This window comes from Suncus etruscus, chromosome 4 (assembly GCF_024139225.1).
Source record: "Suncus etruscus isolate mSunEtr1 chromosome 4, mSunEtr1.pri.cur, whole genome shotgun sequence".
Taxonomy (NCBI): Eukaryota; Metazoa; Chordata; class Mammalia; order Eulipotyphla; family Soricidae; genus Suncus; species Suncus etruscus.
Window position 1 is genome coordinate 135,804,418 of NC_064851.1, and position 6,930 is coordinate 135,811,347.

A 6,930-nucleotide genomic window follows, 5' to 3' on the forward strand; every position below is an offset into this window, starting at 1 on the left:
TCTATCAATCTTGTTTATTTTTTCAAAGAACCAACTTCTGCTTTCGTTGATCTTTTGGATTGTTTTTCGGGTTTCCACTTCATTGATTTCTGCTCTCAGCTTTGTTATTTCCTTCTGTCTCCCTATTTTTGGGTCCTTTTGTTGAGTACTTTCTAATTCTATGAGCTGCGTCATTAAGGTATTCAGGTATGCCCCTTCTTCTTTCCTGGTGTGTGCTTGCAAAGCTATAAATTTTCCTTTCAGTACTTCTTTTGCTGTGTCCCATAGATTCTGGTAGTTTGTGTCTCAATTGTCATTTTTTTCTAGGAAGGTTTAGATTTCCTCTTTGATTTCATCTCGGCCCCATTGGTTATTCAGTATTAGGCTGTTTAACTTCCAGTTATTAAAGTTTTTTTTTCTGTGTTCCTTAGTAGTTCACATATAATTTCAGGGTTTTGTGGTCAGTGAAGGTAGCCTGCAAAATTTCTATCCTCTTAATATTATGGAGGTATATTTTGTGTGCTAGCATGTAGTCTATCCTGGAGAATGTCCCATGTACATTAGAGAAGAATGTGTATCCAGGCTTCTGAAGGTAGAGTGTCCTGTATATATTTACTAGGACTTTCTTCCATTTCTCTTTTCAGGTCTAGTATATTCTTGTTGGGTTTCAGTCTGGTTGACCTGTCAAGTGTTGACAATGCCGTTTTGAGGTCTCCCACAATTATTGTATTGTTATTGATATTATTTTTCAGATTTGTCAACAATTGTATTAAATAATTTGCTGGCCCCTCATTCAGTGCATATATGTTAAAGATTGTGATTTCTTCCTGCTCTACATATCCCTTGATTAATAAAAAATGTCCATCTTTGTCTCTTACAACTTTCCTAAGTATAAAGTTTGCATCATCTGATATTAGTATGGCCACTCCAGCTTTTTTATGGGTGTTGTTTGCTTGGATGATTTTCCTCCAGCCTTTTATTTTGAGTCTATGTTTGTTCTGACTATTCAGGTGCAATTCTTTTAGGCAGCAGAAGATTGGATTGAGTTTTTTTTTATCTATTTAGCCACTCTGTGTCTCTTAACTGGTGCATTTATTACATTGACATAGAGAGAAAGAATTGTCCTGGGAGTTAGTGCCATCTTTATATTGAAGTTTGGTGTGTCTGTTGGTCAGCCTTGTCTTAAAGTAGGCCATTCAGTTTTTTTTTTTAAGTATGGTTTTGAGTCTGTAAAGTTTCTGAGCTGGTGTTTGTCTGTGAAACCATGTATTGTTTTTTCAAACCTGAAAGTGAGTTTTGCTGGGTGCAGTATTCTAGGCGAAGCATTTATTTCATTGAGTTTTGTCACTATGTCCCACCACTGCCTTCTGGCCTTGAGTGTTTCTGGTGACAGGTCTGCAGTAAATCTTAAGGATGTTCCCTTGAATGTAATTTCTCTTTTCGATCTTGCTGCTTTCAGAATTCTGTCTTTATCTGTGGGATTCGTCATTGTGACTAGGATGTGTCTTGGGGTGTTTTTTCTGGGGTCTCATTTAGTTGGTACTCTTCAGGCATGCAGGATTTGATTGCATGTATTCATTAGCTCTGGTAGCTTCTCTTTAATGATGTTCTTGTCCATTGATTCTTCCTGGAGATTTTCTTCCTGAGTGTCTGGGACTCCAATGATTCTTAAGTTGTTTCTGTTGAGCTTATTATAGACTTCTATTTTCATCTGTTCCCATTCTTTGAGTAATTTTTCCATTGTTTGATCATTTGCTTTAAGGCTTTTTTCCAATTTTTTCTGCTGTATGGAGTTGTTATTCATCTCATCTTCGACTGTACTAATTCTATCCTCAGCTGCTGTTAACCCATGAGAAAGCTCAACCATGTTTTTCTTCAATTCATCTACTGAGTTTTTCAGACCTGTTATTTGACCTGAAATTTCAGTTTGGAGTTTTCTGATTTCTATCTTCATATTCTCTTGATTCTTATTAGTGTTCTCGTCTATTATTTCTTTGAGTTCTTTGAACATCTTCCATATTGCGACTCTAAACTCCTTATCTGAGAGACTGACTAGTTGGTTGGTCATATTCAAGTCATCAGAGTTGCCATCGTCATTCTCTTTGTCTGGCACTGGCCTGCGTTGTTTCCCCATTGTCACACTTGTATTGTGGGTTTTTCTACGTGTTGTGGTTGTATCCATTGGCTAAATGATGTGCCTTTCTGGGCTTGTAAACTCACCTCCAGGGAAGGTGAGCCATCCACAGATGTGCCACACACAGGATGAAATCAGGCCAAATACGGAGCACAGCACAAAAGACAGGCAGATAGGGGTGCTGGCATTTGAGTTCCAGCAGAGTTAAGTGGTTTCTCCTTTTTTGGCATGTAAGATAACCTCCAGGAAAGGCTGCAGGGAAGGCGAGCTGTCAGCAGATGGGCCACACATAGTATGAAATAAGGCCAAAGATGGAGCACAGAACAGAAGACAGGCAGATAGGGGTGCTGGCATCCGAGTTCCAGCAGAGTTCAGTGGCTTCCCCTTTCTGGGTGTGTAAGCTCACCTCCAGGGAAGGCTCCAGGGAAGGCGCGCTGTCTGCAGATGAGCCACACACAGGATGAAATCAGGCCGAAAATGGAGCACAGCACAAAAGACAGACATATAGGGGTGCTGGCATCTGAGTTCCAGCAGAGTTCCTCAATTCTGTCTCTCACTCTGAAGCAGGCAGGATCACCAGCAGGAACGCTGATGAAATCCAGTCTCAGGCAGCTGGAAACCACATGGCCCAAGATTGCTTCTGCGCCCTTTTGACTCCCAGCAGAAACCAGCAGGAATCAATGTGTGTACATTCTGACCCACCTCTGAAGCAGGCAGGATCACTGGCAGGAACGCTGATGAAATCCAGTCTCAGGCAGCTGGAAACCACATGGCCCAAGATGGTTTCTCAGTTTTCATAGAAGTATTCAAGAGGGGGCTGGGAGGTGGCGCTAGAGGTAAGATGCCTGCTTTGCCTGCGCTAGCCTTGGATGGACCTCGGTTCGATCCCCTGGTGTCCCATATGGTCCCCCAAGCCAGGAGCGACTTCTGAGCGCATAGCCAGGAGCAACCCCTGAGCGCCACCGGGTGTGGCCCAAAAACAAAACAAAACAAAAAAAGAAGTATTCAAGAAAGATTTAATTTCAGAAGAATTATTTAAAATAGTCAGAAATAAGAGACCATGCAAATGTTAAGCCTCAGAAGCATCAATCATAGATTTATTCTATCCAATAGAAAAGTAATACTGTGGCCATTTTCAGGGAGGGACTTCAGAGCATAAAAACCGGCTAACCTTTGCAAAAGCTGGCTCCCTGTGTGTGACACCAGGCGGGGAAAATCCGCGAAAGTACACCGGCCCAGTGGGGCTCAGCTGTGAAAGACTGTGAGTGTGACCTGTCTATGTCTGTCTACTGTCCTCTTGCGTGAAACTCTTGCGAGTGGGGCAAAAAGAGGCTCAGAGGAGCACGGCCGCTCCGCTTCGCTACGCGGCCGTGCACTCTTTCTAAGGAAAGAACTCCATTGCAACAAGAAGGAAAGATCACACTAAGAATGGCGCTATATCACAGAAGCAAATATTTCTCTCTGGACTGTCTTCTCTGTTGCATGCTCGGGCCTAAGATTTGACCCAGTGTGAGGCCTCATCCACGGAGGACTCCCCTCCCTTAGAGGCAAGTCAGCCCATCCAGAAAGGGAGGAGCCAGAGGAGTGTGCTGCCTACATCATATAGACAATGAATACCACCACAACACGTAGAAATACCCACAATACAAGTGTGACTATGGGGAAACAACGCAGGCCAGCATCAGACATAGAGAATGAAGATGACAATTCTGAGGACCAGATAATGACTGAACAACTAATCAACCTCTCAGATAAGGACTTTAGACTAGCAATATGGAAGGTGCTCAACAGACTCCAAGAAACCATGGATCGAGTTGAACAGAACACTAATAAGAACCAAGAAAATATGAAGGCAGAAATGACAAAACTCCAAACTGAAATAACATGTCAACTAACAGGACTGAAAAAGTCAGTAAACGAAGTGAATGACAAAATGGATAAGCTCTGGGACAGGGTATCAGAAGCTGAGAATAGACTTGGTGCTGTGGAAGATGAGATACATAACAATTCCATACAGCAGGAGAGATTGGACAAAAAACTTAAAGCAAATGAGCAGACAATGGAAAAATTAGTCAAAGAATGGGAACAGACGAAAATAGAAGTCTATGATAAGATCAACAGAAACAACTTAAGAATCATTGGAGTCCCAGAGACCCAGGAAGAAAATTTCCAGGAAGAATCAATGGTCAAGAACATCATTAAAGAGAAACTTCCAGAGCTAAAGAATATATGTGATCAAATCCTGCATGCCCGAAGAGTACCAACGAAAAGAGACCCCAGAAAAACCACCCCAAGACACATCCTAGTCACAATGACAAATCCCACAGATAGAGACAGAATTCTGAAAACAGCAAGATCAAAAGGGGAAATCATGTTCAAGCAAGCTTCCCTGAGATTTACAGCAGACCTGTCACCAGAAACGCTCAATGCCAGAAAGCAGTGGTGGGATATTGTGACAAGACTGAATGAAATGAATGCTTCACCCAGAATACTATACCCAGCAAAACTCACTTTCCGGTTTGATGGAAGAATACATGGTTTCACAGACAAAAAACAGCTCAGAAACTTCACAGACACAAAACCAGTCTTAAGAGAAAAACTGAAAGACCTAATCTAAGACAAGACTACCCAAAAGACACACCAAATTTTGAAATAAAGATGGCGTTAAATCCCAGGACAATTCTTTCTTTCAACGTCAATGGACTAAATGCACCAGTTAAGAGACACAGAGTGGCTAAATGGATCAAAAAACTCAATCCAACCTTCTGCTGCCTACAAGAAACGCACCTGAATAGTCAGAACAAACATAGACTCAAAATAAAAGGCTGGAGAAAAGTTATCCAAGCAAACAACACCCATAAAAAAGCTGGAGTGGCCATACTAATATCAGATAATGCAAACTTTATACTCAGGAAGGTTGTAAGGGACAAAGACGGACATTTTATATTAATCAAGGGGTACGTAGAGCAGGAAGAATTCACTCTCCTAAACATATATGCACCGAATGAGGGGCCAGCAAAATATTTAATACAACTGTTGACAAATCTGAAAAATAATATCAACAACAACACAATAATTGTGGGGGACCTTAACACGGCTTTGTCAACACTTGACAGGTCAACCAGACTGAAACCCAACAAGAATATACTAGACCTGAGGAGAGAAATGGAAGAAAGAGGCCTAGTGGATATATATAGGACACTCCATCCCCAGAAACCTGGATACACATTCTTCTCCAATGTACATGGGACATTCTCCAGGATAGACTACATGCTGGCACATAAAACATACCTCCATAAGATCAAGAGGATAGAAATTTTGCAGACTACCTTCGCTGACCACAAGGCTCTGAAATTATTTGTGAACTCCAAAGGGACTCAGAAGAAACACTTTAACACCTGGAAGTTAAACAGCCTCATGCTCAATAACCAGTGGGTCCGAGATGATATCAAGGAGGAAATAAAAAGATTCCTGGAAACAAATGACAATAAAGACACAAACTCTCAGAACTTATGGGACACAGCAAAAGCAGTACTGAGAGGAAAATTTATAGCTTTGCAAGCACACATCAGGAAGGAAGAAGGAGCTTACCTGAGTAGCTTAATGACACAGCTAATAGAACTAGAAAATGCTCAACAAAAGGACCCAAGAATAGGAAGACAGAAGGAAATAACAAAGCTGAGAGCAGAAATCAACGAAGTGGAAACTCAAAAAACAATCCGAAAGATCAACGAAAGCAGAAGTTGGTTCTTTGAAAAAATAAACAAGATTGATAGACCACTGGCAAACCTAACAAAGAAAGAGAGAGAGAGAAACTTGATAACTCGTATCAGGAATGAAAAAGGAGAGATCACTACTGATATGACAGAGATTCAAAGGGTAATCAGAAACTACTTTGAAAAACTCTACGCCACTAAAAATGAGAACCTGGAAGAAATGGATAAATTCTTGGACTCTTATAATCTTCCACGGTTGAAGGAAGAGGATGTAGCACATCTAAACACCCCCATCACCATTGATGAAATTAAAACAGTAATCAAATGTCTGCCTAAAAACAAAAGCCCAGGTCCAGATGGATTCACTAATGAATTCTATCAAACTTTCCAAGAGGAACTACTGCCAATCTTGGCAAGACTCTTTCATGAAATTGAACAAACAGAAACACTTCCAAATAGCTTTTATGAAGCCAACATCACCTTGATACCTAAACCAGACAGAGACGCTACCAAAAAAGAAAATTACAGACCAATATCACTGATGAATGCAGATGCAAAGATCCTCAACAAAATCCTGGCAAATAGGATTCAATGCCTCGTTAAGAAGATCATCCACTACGATCAAGTAGGTTTCATCCCAGGAATGCAAGGCTGGTTTAACATCCGTAAATCTATCAACATAATACACAACATCAATAACAAGAAAAATAAAAACCACATGATCATATCAATAGATGCAGAGAAAGCATTTGATAAGGTCCAACACCCATTCTTGATCAAAACTCTCAGCAAGATGGGAATGGAGGGAACCTTTCTCAATATAGTGAAGGCCATCTACCACAAGCCAGTGGCAAATATTATCCTCAATGGAGAAAAACTGAAAGCCTTCCCTCTAAATTCTGGCACAAGACAAGGCTGTCCTCTCTCACCACTCCTATTCAACATAGCACTGGAAGTACTTGCTATAGCGATTAGGCAAGAAAAGGATATCAAGGGAATCCAGATAGGAAAGGAAGAAGTCAAGCTCTCACTATTTGCAGATGACATGATACTCTACTTAGAAAACCCTAAAGAGTCTATCAAAAAGCTTCTAGAAACGAT